This window comes from Rhinolophus hipposideros, assembly GCF_964194185.1.
Source record: "Rhinolophus hipposideros genome assembly, chromosome: 15".
Classification (NCBI taxonomy): Eukaryota; Metazoa; Chordata; class Mammalia; order Chiroptera; family Rhinolophidae; genus Rhinolophus; species Rhinolophus hipposideros.
In genome coordinates, this window is record NC_138061.1 from 46,716,365 (window position 1) to 46,730,479 (window position 14,115).

The 14,115-nt window shown below is 34.2% G+C and overlaps 1 protein-coding gene across 3 annotated transcripts in view; it reads left to right on the forward strand.

Moving 5' to 3' along the window:
* MYPN (myopalladin) overlaps positions 1–14,115 on the forward strand; it is a 101,995-nt gene that overhangs the window by 13,480 nt on the left and 74,400 nt on the right. Inside the window, exon 1 of one of the 3 annotated variants that reach the window (XM_081075098.1) lies at positions 4,370–4,612. The exons of 1 other annotated variant lie outside the window; for it this stretch is intronic. The gene's annotated coding sequence lies outside the window, so the exon portion shown is untranslated. Of the gene's footprint in view, positions 1–4,369; positions 4,613–14,115 lie in introns of those variants that run through there. One more of the 3 variants, XM_081075100.1, reaches the window with a different exon arrangement.

Below are 14,115 nucleotides of genomic sequence, written 5' to 3' on the forward strand. Positions count from 1 at the left end.
CACCAACACATTGAAATTTACTTTCAAAAGAGCAAATCTCTTAAATTCTCTCTCTCTGCATAAATAGAAACAACAACAAAAAAAATAGGTCTGTCAAGCATTCAGACTGCCTTCCAATGCCCTACCTTTCAGTTTAATGCTTCAGTCTACATATCAATTCATGTTCTCAGCTAAAATATTGCAGATAAAGTGTTTCTGAAAGCATTTCGCTTTTTTTCCTTCTGTATTTTCTCTTGTGTTTTTTTTTTTTTTGGTTTGTTTAGACATTCAAAAGAATTTCAAGATTGGTTTCAGTCAGAAAAACTATAAACTTAAAATTCTACATTAAAACACTAAAAGAGAAAGTATATTTTATGTTTGTTTTTACCCTTCATACCTTAGAAATGTAAACGTTGAAATATTTGCAGTGGTTATGAGCACAGATTTAGAGTTAGCCTTAGATTTAATCCCGGCTCAGTCACTTAGTTGTTGTGTGACCTTGGGCAAATTTTTAACCTCCTTTTAAGCCCCAGGGTCTCATCTGTAAAATGAGAATTATAACATTAGTTACTTTATAGATTGTTGAACGGATACATAAAATAAAGCACAATGTACACAAAGAGCTTAGCATAGTGCCTAGCACATAAGGACTCCTACTTTATTTCTACTGAGATGATATAGTTATATTGTGTTAATATAATCATTTATTAACGTGGTGAGAAGTGGGAATCAACTGTATACCTTCAGGCGTACATACTTGATGTTAATTGCTTTGGATATCTTCAGTAACGTAATGATAATCACAGGAGGCTCTTTTAAAAAATTCTAGGAATATATTTTCTTCTTGGAAATAATACTTTCTACAAAGTGTACATTTTGATATATGCTACATATCAAAAACACAAGTAAAGCGTTTTCACAGAAATTACATAATAAAGCTTTCATCTAGTTACCCTAAAATTGGGGCAGCAAACATTAGTATTATAATCATTTATTGTTTTTCCATATTTACTTTCATAAATATGTTTACCATATTCTTAGTTTTCTATCAAATAAAGGTATTTACCCGTGTCACCTGCATCCTGTGTATGGATATTTTGTGCATTTCTTACGCTTTATTTTTTAAAATTTCATCACCATTATCCTTTTCATCTGTTCTAAAGAGAGATCAAGAAAGTCTGTTTCCTTAGTCATCTTCATCATTATCCACCTCCACTATCCTTCCAGGCTAAGAAGTTCGTGCAGACTGAGTTATTAAAGTTGATCTGAAAGAGCAATCTGTTCTAAATGACTGTCCCTGGATCTGCCACGAAACCCTGTAAATACTCTTCATTACTCTGGTGGGGCAGTGTCACATTTCCTTCATGCTACTTTTGTGGCTGACACAAGTTAGGCAGTGAGATTTGGGCTTTGGATGACCCTGGTTGATTGATATAGCAATGGTGCTTCTCCTCAGACAGGTAACCACACGCTTATTTTTCAGTATAATCTTTGAAAATAGGTATTCTGTTTGTAGTTTTTAAAAAAGCTTTTATTTTTAAAAAACTAAATAGGTTTTAAAGTCCTCTTTTTTTAATGTTTTTAGTTTTAGGCAAGCGTTTCAATACCATTCAGATGAATTTTTTTTTAGTATTTAATTGTGTTTCTCAATTTCATTGTATTATTGGGTTTGTATAAGACCCTCGATAATCCTGTACATATATTGTTTTGAACGGTCATGAACTTGTTTCTGGTGTGAGTATTAGAAAATACATATATGCCTCTGTTTTTTTAAAAAATAAGATAGAGGGGTGTGTTTTTTCTTTCACCTGATACTGGAAAGTGGTACCTCAATATAAATCTATGAACTTTAAGCAAAACATACTGAAGCTTTAGTTTATGAGTGATTTCTTTTAAAGAATTAGAATCTATAGCAACATGGAAAATAGCAAACACAAAAATTCTATATAAATCCACTAGCACAGAAATGCTGGCATGCCTATCCTCCAAGTGAAGACTTCCTCTGTCAATACAACTTCCCGATTCCTTGACATTCCTGTGGATCATCCCAATGTGAGTAAATTGTTTCTGTAGCTGAGTGACTGAATTAAGAAAACAGCTGAAGGCAAGCACAGGATCATGTTCAAACCACAATAAACACAACTGTTGGACGGGACACTCAACTTTATGGGGAAGGCTTAAGACATGTAACCTTTTATTTGTCACTGTGAAATTTGTTTTTAACTATGTTGGATTTTTTTTTAATTTTAAAAATTATTCTTTGTACGAGTGAACTCTGGTAAAATCTGAACTTGTAGGTTTGTGATATAATGTTTATACAATTAACACTGATGATATGCAGGGTAGGGGCTTCTTTACCTAGAAGCAGAAACTAATTTTAAAAATCTAAAAGCTAGAATAGGAGTTTGATGTAGTGTAAGCAAGGTGTCCACAGTTGCCTTGCTTAAAATATTTATTTTAAATATTTAAAATATTTATATCCAGGTTTTCCCAAAGAGCTCGAAAAATTCTGTACACTATCTGCATCTAAAGTGTTACAGTAAATGAGAAAGATTACTGCTATTCAGAAATTCTTTGGCTCTTTCTTCTATAACTCGTTTTTGCATTTTAAGCCTAATTATTCCTGTTAATTCCTAATTCCACTACTCAACCAACTCTATTTTATCTTTCAATATGGTCTCAGTACTATTCTATACCTGGGTGAAAGGTGGGACACCAGGTTTATCATGACACAGCTTGCAGGGAAGTAGAAATATGGTCACTTACAGTGTGTGTAAGCACTTCCCTTTGGAAAATCAAATTGCTACCTGAAGTAGAGGTTCCACCTTCCCGTGTGCCTACATGAGACCTAGCAGCACTTATATTGATTATGCATCCAGATGTGAGTGAGATAGTGAGGGAAGATCCTCGCTTTAAGTATAAAGAAATGGTTGAAACATCTAGGTAAACTGAAAATGCAGAAACCCAGTTAAGTACTCCTGCGGTAAACACCAGCACAGGATTAGATAAGAGAGCAAATGAACTTGTACATTGAAAATCTGGATTATTGTGGTAATGAAAATAACCTATCTATATAATTCAGTTCTTCTTCTACCCTTTTCTCTCCTCAGTAATAGTTCTTTTGACCTGGATTATTTAAAATTTTTCCTCAATTTTTTTTCATTTTGCATGTGTAAATAAAAGTTCCATAACAACAGGTGTAGTGAAACCTCTAATGTGATCACAACAAACAAAGAAATTTTATATCTATTCAATATCCTACAGGGAATCTCAAGATGACTGAAAAGGTAAACAGATCTCTTAGTAAATTCCATGAGGTCAGGAACTTTGGTAGATTTGTGCGCTACATTATACCCTGTACCTGGTACATGATAGACATTAGGTAAATATTTGTTGAATGAATGAATGGAAAGACTCCAACAAGCAGTTGTGTGATTTAATTCAGAAAGCTAGATTTAAACCAATGTATTTCATGCTATCCAAATCGAAGAACGATCCTTTCAAAAAATAACCAATGGCATTTATCTGAATTTTCGAAACCCAGGCTTCTACCAAGATTGATGATGTTATAGCACTCTTAATCTGTACTAAATCATGGTATTAACTTTTCTTTCCAAATTCATATTCTGAAAATGTACGAAAATATCAAAGAACCTATACTTTAACAAAATAGGCTTTTGAGCAGATGTTGGCTTGGTTAAGGATTCTTTTTTTATTATTATTATTGATTGGTAGTGCTTGTAAAAGAAGACATCTAGCATAGAACAATATACAAAAAAGTTATTCCAGGTACTAACACATGAATAGGAGTTGTAATATATTATGTTGTATAGTAATTTTGACTTTTAAATAGTATACGAGTATACGATTAGTTTTTTCCTGAAGAAGTTTGTTCAAACTAATTTGTTACTGTTTTCTTCCTGTCCATCTTTTCTGTGATCTCTAATGAACAACTTTTAACGTTAGTTATCTTTTCTGCTTTAGCTCAGCCTTTGGACAAACAGTTCAAAGACTCTCAGCTTCATGTTGACACATTCATTTTCGTGGCCAAATTTCCTAAAATGTATCCGCAATGAAATGAAAGTAAATTTCCCATTAATTAAAATAAGGCCTTTAAAAATTAAGAAGTTTGATATAGTATTTCAAAAATAATTTCATTTTCTTTGACACATAAGATGTGATATGATGAATTCAGTGTTAATTTCAAACATAAATCAATAAACAACTTGGCTGTCTAGCTATAAGAGAAATTCTATAAGTAGAAAAACTCATTGACCCCCACCACCCATAGGTGCTGTACGGTTGTGGAATCCCTTTGCTCAGTTTTCTCCTGTCCAATCAGGTGGAATGTTTGACAGGCACATGGTTTATACAGCTCAAAATAACTTGGGACCTGTGAGCTGACAAATGCTCTGGCTCCGGTGGTGACAGGTTGTCCAGCTTCTTACAGCCATCTTCACTGAAACTAAGGTTAACTCCTCACTCTCTATGGACGGCTACTTTCTATTTCCAAGGGCGTGAAGAATTTTCTTTTTCTCCTGTGCTTTCATCTAAAAGTTCTCTTTGGATAATTATCATCACAGTGGAGTGCCTGGGTTGAACATCCTCATCTGAGTCAACTAAAAAAAGAAAGGTAATATTCAGATTTAAGTTCTCAAGTGTGTTTTTTGATAACAGGCACTGACAATGGGAAAGAGGATATTTCAGACCTCATTGCTGTTGTTTAGAGTAAAATCTAGGATAACTTTCTAATTATGTATAATGGGATACAAAATTATGGGAAAAATACATTTTTCTCCATGTAAAGGTTTTGGAGGGGATTCAGGAAATTCACAGAAATCACAGCCCACCCGGTTCTTAAGGAAAAATGTCTCAAGAGAGGAAGTCATGACCTGCTACATGTATCATTGGCATTTTCCACACATTAATTTATTAAAATAATGGTTTTTGTGTAGAGAATATGTATGCGATGCCTATTTCCTTTTTAAAGGAAATCAAATCTAAAATAATATGACTCCACAGTGAAAGACTTTCATTTAAAATTTTTTTTATCATGTAAGAGGATACGCTCGCTATATTTAGTATTGGGAGATCTGCTCCCTGGATTAATGTACACAACAGCTGCAGAAAGTCTTGCTCAAAGGACATTGCTCTTTCTTTCTCCTCTCTCTCTCTCTCTCTGTCTCTCTGTCTCTCTCTATCTCTCTCTCTGTCCGCCCCCCTCCTCTGTCTCTCTCTCCGTTTTCAACTACATCAGAAAGACACTTGACAGTTAGTGGCAAATGTTTGGCCTGATACATTGCACTATTAGCACTAACTAAACGCACATCCTGAATTATATTTTAAAAACTATATAAGCAAAGAAAAAGAGAAACTGGGTTAATCTGTATTTCTATTCCCCAAAAATGAACATTACAGTAATGATGCTGCAAAATTTTATCTTATCAAAAGATTTTTACTCATGCATGTTAAAGATGCTAGCATCAATCAGTGTGAAAGAAACAAAACAGCTATCCTCTTTTCTTTCTCTAAAATTATTATAATTCAATTACTTTCACATTGGTAATGATGAAATGAATTCTATAAACTCTAAATTAAAAATCTGTCATAATTTGGGGTGGCCGGTTAGCTCAGTTGGTTAGAGCGGGGTGCTAATAACACCAAGGTTGTCAATTTGATCCCCACATGGGCCACTGTGAGCTGTGCCCCCCCTTAAAAAGAAAAAAAAGTTTTTGTCATAAATTTTCAGTCTTTCCTTAATAATAACTCTTAAATTCACATAAAATCCATGATACTTTTCTAGGAAATTGAGAATGTCTATAACTATAACAAACATATTTTTAAACAAAAATTAAGATATGCTGTCTGACACATGATTTAACAACAAGCAAAATATTTAACATCAAGGCCAGCCCAGGAAACTTGAAATATATATACACTATACTTACTCTATCAAGAGACAAAATTATAAACATTACAGAATCTTATAATAATGGACTATGAAACAAACAGCTGAACACTATCCAAATTTTGGAAGTTTGTCTCAATTCCCACTTACAGAATATGCCTAATGCTACTGGAACTGATAATAATGTGTTAAAACCCCAATGTTCCATATAATTTAGAATACAGACTCAAGTGCATGTTTCTATTACAATTGGCTTACAAAGGCACACATTCAGTGGAATAGACTCAGAACTACAATTCATGGACACAAGAAACTGAATGAGTTTTCATCCAGGCAGGGTTTTGGAATTCATAGAGATGGTTTTTCAGATTTACTTTTGAAGAAATGAGACAGCAGGTAAGTCAGATTTTATTGTGAAAGGTCTTTAATGAACTAAGGTTAATATATAGAAAGGTGAGAGTTTTTAAATTTAAATTTTTCAACAGTTAACTCCTATACATAAAGGGAGTAATGAACTCAGTTCACTAACCTGAAAACATAAGATGAATCATATTGCTAACCCCAGAATAATTAGTTTTCTTCACTGACATTGAGATTTGACAAAGGCATTACTTGGCTCAAGGTATTATTGCCTATAACCAGACAAAAAGTGGAAAGGTTTTCTTTTCTTAACTAATTCCCTCTGCTAAGAGATAAACAAAAATCAAGTACCACGGAGATATTTTCTTACATTTCTATGGTGTTTCATAGTTAACAAAGAGCTTTTCTTTTTAATTAAATTTTATTGGGGTGATAATAATTAGTAAAGTTACATAGGTTTCAGGTGTACAATTCCGTAACACATCATCTATATATTACATTGGATGGTCACCACCCAGAGTCAATTCTCCTTCCATCACCATGTATTTGAAACGAAGAGCTTTTAAAACTACTAGAAGCATTGAGTTTTTGCCTGAAGAGAACAACCCAAGTAAAGATAGAATGCTCTGGTTAGAAATTTAAGAAACTTTTTTCAGCAGATACATTTTTGGTGGGCACAAATGTTGGTGTGACTATACCTGCAGTCACTAAAGAGTCCTTAGAGCTCATGTCAATCAGAGTCACCTTCACAAGCTCTCTACAGGCTGCATGCTAAATAGACCCCTACTTGCACTCCGCACTCTGGGAGGGGCCCTCAGAGCTTTCCCACCAACTGCTTGAACTAGAACTAGATCTTGAGATCCTGATCCTCTTTGGGACACTGGCTCCTCTCCCAATCTAGAAAATGTATTATGAAAAAAAAAAAAAAAAGAAAGAAAATTTATTATGTTAATTTATTAAGCAAGTTATCCTTTTTTCAAATCCTTAGTCACCAAAAAAATGACACAAATATTAAGGGACCGAGGAAGGATGAAAATATTAAATATTTTTTCTTATTTAAAATGAATCATTGAGTTGCCTGTCATTTTTGTGACTACCATCAAATACTTTTTTGGTCCCAGATTCCTGAAGTCTTTTTGCTTGTCTTCCATTAACCTTTCTATGGGTTGCAGAATTTACTTTTACTTCTTTGCTATCTTTCAGATTAAATACTAACTTTGGGCTCTGGCTTCAATATCACTTACACTAGTGATTTCCTACATGTTTATCTTCTTCTGTATATGAAAACATACATAGTCTGTTTCACAGTAGCCAATCTCCTTTCTCAACCACTCAAACTAAATCTTTACTTTCTTTCCTACCTTCTTACTTTACCAATTTGATTAAAACAATAATAAGAGAATGGCTTACTCACCTTTGACCTATTATCTAAAAATCTTCTAAAAAATTTTTAAATCCTTGCTTTTTAAGGAATATTCCTAAACAGATTCTACTAATTCTCCTACATATCACCTCTGTTCTGTCTCTTTATTTCAACAGTCTCTTCTAATGGATATATTTGTCTGTATTTGTTTTTATCTGCTGTTTTCCTTCTTTCAAGCTGAAAGAGGAATTAAAATAATGGACTTACATTATTTCCATATTGTTACTGACATATTTCCATATATCTCGGGTTCTTGCTCTGATAATTCAATATATACTAATTTATTAAATAACTAATGCCACTCACAGCAAAGATAGACTGGAAATAGAAATAGAATAGGGATAGGTATTATAACAATAAAGAAAGATTTATTTCAAAGTGCATCCCACCCACAGTCAAATTTTAAAAAGGTGATCTGTACCCAATATTCCAGGACTAGTCCCTATGTAATGGGATTTGGTTCTTGACCCAGCAAGTTTCTCCAAAAGAACTGATTTAAATACTTCTCTTGTGTGACATCATAGGGTATAAAAGGCAAGACACGAAGGTCAATACCAGCACTAAAGAGAGGGAGCAAAGTCTAATTTTGTCGATTATTCTTCCCCTAAAGAACATCCTAGGTATAATAATTACACATCAACAGAAAATATTACCTTAAATTTGTGTAGTGTTCTACATTTTCAAAGTGATTTCACAAACAAACCTATGAAGTAAGCAGCGTAGTTCTGTTCATCCTCAGTTTAGAGGTGAGTGACTTATAGATCTATCTTTTCCTATTCCATCTCTCTAGAAAAATAATTCAATATGAAGCTATTTTTGTGTTGACCTAAGCAGATTTGTTTTCTCATTTAAATATCTAAGGATAAAAAAAAACTATCTAAGGATACTAGATAGCCAGAAAACATCAGTATTTATGTTTGAATCCAATTTACTTCATAGTAGGTTTTGCCAATTCTCCAGCCAATGCCCCAATTTAAATACCACATTATAATCAAAATATGATATCATATGTTATTTCCAACAAGGTCTTCTTAGAGCCTACAGAAGAGTAGTGCTGAGTTCATATGAATTGAGAAACACAGTCATGTGCCACTTAACGGGGATACAGTCTGAGAAATGCATAGTTAGGCAGTTTCATCCTTCTGCGAACATCACAGAGAGCACTTACACAAACCTGGGTGGGCTAGCCTTCTACATAATTGTATATGCTATCCTTTATCTGACTGGCAGTACACTAGGTTTGTTAACACCAGCATCACCACAAACACAAGAGTAATTGTAGTGTGTGAGCCCTGATAGTTGGTTTTTCTTTTCGTAATTCAAGTGCCTGAAGAGCTTTGATTGCCCAGGCATCTACTTCAACTAAGGCTATCTAGAATAAACGCATTGCCAACCTCAAGACTAGATAGAGTCAGGTCACCTCCACCCACTGAGGTACCTTTGTTTTAGAGATCTTGGTTGATTTTGGTGATTGACCATTTGGGCTACCTGTTTGTTTGTTTTTCTTCTCATGCTTTAAATTATGTCTCTTATGTTTTAAATTCACCAACAAAGAGTGAGCCTGCAAAACCCTAGCCCCCCAACCTCAATTCTAGTAAAAGTGAATCTCAGTCTTCCGCTCACTCTCACTCTGCTGCGTTACCCCACTGTGTGCCCCCTGGCATACTTAGTAAGCTTCAGGGCCTGTAAGTAATAAACTTTTTTTTCCTTCCCCAACATTTCCTAATGGCTATCGATGAAGGGTGTCTTGTATCATAACAAGGACTACAAGGATCTGGTCCAGTTGTCATATTGGTTTAGAAAGGGGAGGTACGTGGGGAAGCTCAGGGGCCCAAGTGAGTCCCCAGGCATTTCCATCCGATAACATTGCTATCCATAAGCTGAGAAGGCACAAAAAAGGTAATGCTTTACATCAGGACTTGGAAACATTATGACAGCAATGTTATCACTAGGCGATAGCAATGTTTTGGCTCCATTATAATCTTATTGGACCACCATTGCATATACAGTCATTGACCAAAATGTCATTATGTGGCACACGACTGACTGTATGTCCAAAGGTATCAGAATCAAGTTTTGTTTTATGAACCAGACTCTTACATTTTCAGCAATTTTTTAGGGAAGATCCTCTTTTCAGGAAAAATCCTAGGAGAAAAACAGAGATATTTAGCAAAGTAAAGAACACTCAATAAGTTTTCCATGTGCCCAAATTAGTTTACATGATTTCCTAAAGACTATCTTGATTATTGTGCCACATTAATTGTTTCATTTCCAACCTAGGATGATTTCACCAAAACCATGATCTGTTTTTAAGGGCAATTACTTAATGTATTTTGAAAGTGGCATAAAAATCTAAGTTTCCATTTTGTAAGAAGCAAAAAGGAGGAAACAAAAGTTCAGTGTCACTCTGAACACCCCAGATAAATGTCCAAGAGAATTCTTAATTTCCTTTCCTGAAACCTGCTCCTGGCTCATCCCAGCAAATCTTTCCTCCACTCACCTAGGTGCTCAACCCATAAATATTGAAATCACCCTTGATTCTGCTTTCTCTCATATCCCACTTTCAACCCATCAGTAAATCATACTGGCTATACTTTCAAAAGGTATTTCAAATCTGACCATTTTTTCACTATTTCCCACTGATAACCACTCATTGATCCAAGCTACCATGGTCTCTTGTTCAGCATATTGCAATGGTCTCCTAACTGATCTGACTGTTTCCACATTTGCCCCCTTTAACTTGATTCTTTGCGTAGCAGCCATGACTGAACTTTTCCAAAACCATGTCATCTGCTTTTCAAAACTCTACAATGGTTTCCCATTCACATGTTTAATAAAATGTGAAGTCCTTCTCATGGTCTTCAAGGCCCTACATGATCTAGCTTTGTACTTCTGTGACTTCTTTTCCTTCTACTCTTATTTTTCACTCACCTCCTGGTACACTGGCTTGACTCAAACACAGCAAATATTTACTTCCCATGGCTTTGGCACTTATTTCTTTCTCAGTCAGGAACATTCTTCCCCCTAGGTGGTCACATGGCTAACTTATCCATCAGAAGCTTCTGCATCAGCTTTATCTGAGCTTCCTAGCTAAAATAACACATCTTCCTTCCTTCCCCATCATCCTCTATTCCGTTTCCCTTCTTTATTTTTCTTCTTAACATTTATATCTTTCCCACTAATTCTAATTCAGCTCCATGAAGGCAGGGACTTTGTCTTTTGTTCACTGCTGAATCCTTAGTGCCTAGAACAGCACATAGTAGATGCTCAATAAATATTTAATGGATGAATAAAGGAAAGCTAGGGTATCCATGATAGCACTTGGGCTTTTTATAAAGTACAAATTTCATAACAGGTTTTTTTTTTTTTTAACATTTATTTTTCTGTATGTAAACACTTTTTTTTTTTTTAACTTTTATTTAAGTGTGTTCTTCCAGGACCCATCAGCTCCAAGTCAAGTAGTTGTTTCAATCTAGTTGTGGAGGGCACAGCTCACGGTGGCCCATGTGAGAATTGAACTGGTAAACAATTGAGCTAACTGGCGCCCTACAGTTTTTGAATTAACACTTGAAAGAGAAAGTGATACATTTTCATATTTTTTTGTTGTAGGTAATATTTATCAGTTTAACAATTTATACATGCATTTGCATCTGAGAACTCTCTGAGATGGAGTTGTTATTATCCCATTTGCTAGATGAGGATAATTGAGATTCAGATGCATTAAATGACTTGCTCAAGACTGCAAAGTTGGGCTGGCCGCTTAGCTCACTTGGTTAGAGTGTGGTGCTAATAACACAAAGGTTGCCAGTTCCATCCCTTCATGGGCCACTGTGAGCTGTGCCCTCCACAACTAGATTGAAACAACTACTTGACTTGGAGCTGATGGGTCCTGGAAAAACACACTTAAAATAAATAAAAGTTAAAAAAAACCACAAAACATTAACAAGTTATTGAGTGTTGGAACTGGGATACAAACCCAGGTTTCTGATTATCATCAGAAGTATCATCTGATACTTTTGGTATGAGAACAAAACATAATTCCAGTCATTTTATCCACTATAAATAAATTTGCATTTGAAAGTCAATTTGAAGTTATTTATATATTTGTATATAAAATATATTTATATTTTTTCTATTTGTAAGTTTTCTTTGTAAATACGATTTCTATTTATCTATCTTACTTTACCCTGCAATTAAAAAACTGATAAACAGCAAACATTTAGCAGGAAATTCTAATGAACAAAATAATTCAGCAGATATCTATTGATCATCTTCTATGTGCTGTGTATATATAGAGATGATAGTGTACAAACAAAGTGAAGTAGGGGGGTGGCTGGTTAGCTCAGTTGGTTAGAGCGTGGTGCTAATAACACCAAGATTGCCATTTCGATCCCCACATGGGTCACTGTGAGCTGCGCCCTCCTTAAAAAAAAAAGTGAGGTAGACAGAAAAGTAAATAGACAACTTTATTATATTGTAGTAGTGTTGTGTTTGGGGATAAGGACAGTGAGCTTTGAGAGCACATTGGAGAGGAGCCCAATCCAGAGAAAAGAAGAAATCCCAGCGCAATGCCTCAGCCAAGAATGGAAGACCATGCAGAACTTGGCACAGTAAGGCAGAGAAGGGAGGTGGGGGCAGGGCACAGCCCAGGCAGACAGAATATTGTACACTTGAAGCCTATGTAATTTTATTAACCATTGTCACCCCAATTAATTTTAATAAAAAAAAAGAAAAGAATGTGTACAATGATCTAAATGCAGTACAGTTTGTTAATGAGACTACATGTATTTCAACAGAATATAGATAGATAATGTTGAATTAACTACAAATCAAAAGTTCAGTTTCTCTTCAAAATTTGTCCTTGGATCAAGTCACTTTACTAGTTCTGCTTCCATTTTTTATCATGATATGAGGCTACAGTTGTTAAATAATAATAATAATAATAATAAATACCATTTATTGAATGTTTACCAAATGCCAAGCACGTTTAATCATCATTTCAACCTATGAGATGGCTGCTGTTATTATATCTGTTTTATAGAAGAGTAAACTGAGGCTTAAGAAGTTAAGTAACTTGCTTGAGTTAATACAGCTAGGAAGTGTCAGCACTGGGATTTGAATTGGATCCAACTCCAGTCTTAAGTAATAAATACTACACTAAAACATTAAAGAAATCCTTTACTTTGAAAACCTGAAAGTTTTGTTATCATAGTAATTTCTCATGACCATAAGCATCCGAACAGGCATATATTTACATATCAATGGGCTTCTGTCATTTAAAAAAGAAAACAAAATAGTTTCAGAGAGTAGTGATTACTTATATGAGTATTTCCTTTTTTATTTCCACCATAAACAAAACTTGAAAGTTTTTCAACTTAACATCACCTTTATCTAAGTGTTGGTTTTTATTAACATCTTTTGAGAGCCCTAAATTTTAGTGGCTAGCCCTGCTTTAAGAGCTTTGCATTCATGATGTTATTAATCCTTACTCCCCTGGGAAATAGATATTGTCAGTGTTTTATAGATGAGGAACCCAAAAGTCAAAGAAGTTAAGTAATTTTCTCAAAGTCACACAACTGCTAAGAAATAAAGCCAGAATTTGAAAACAGACCTATTCCAAGGCCAATCCTCATTCCATGTTGACTTAATATAAAAGCCATCGTTTTAAAAAAAGTTAGACAAAGTTACATTAAAACACAATATAAAATAATGTCCAATAAATAGAGACCATCCTGACTTATAAAGCGCTTAATTTTCTGCCTCTGGCTAGGCAAAGTCATTTAAACATATACAGAAACTCAAACTAGGTTAATGAAATAATTGATTTACAAATGAGAAGGATTTTCAATTAGAATAGTAATTAAACTTTCACATAGGATTTTGTATCTGATTTCATTTTTTTTATTTTTACATTATTTTTAACTGTTCTTTCTATATAGTTAATGCACAAATGAGACAAATTTTCTTTTAAGATATCAATTACACTTTCATATACTATTTTGTATGTCATGCACTGTTCTACAAAATTTTAAATAGCCATATATTTCTGTTTAATGAGTATATCATAATTTAATTAATTTCTTATTGGGCATGATTCTAACTGTTTAATATTATCACCTATACTATGATGAATATTTTTGTAGATAAATCTTTGCATTTTTCAATTAATCTTTATTTAAGGCACAACAAACTTCACCCAAACAAGTGGATCCAGTAGTGGCAATCGAAGGCTATGGCAAACATGTGGAAAAATATTTTGCTGTAGATGATCTGTTTAGCCATTTCCAATTGCCCTCTCAAGGTCACTGCCTACTTTGCCAATTTAGAGGTTAGTTTTGGATAGCACTCTAAAAGTTTGAGAACTAGGGCAGTTCCTAGGAAGCCTTATTTGTGATACAAGAGAAGTTATCATTCAAGGAAAAAGATGAACTGAAGTAAGTTTTGT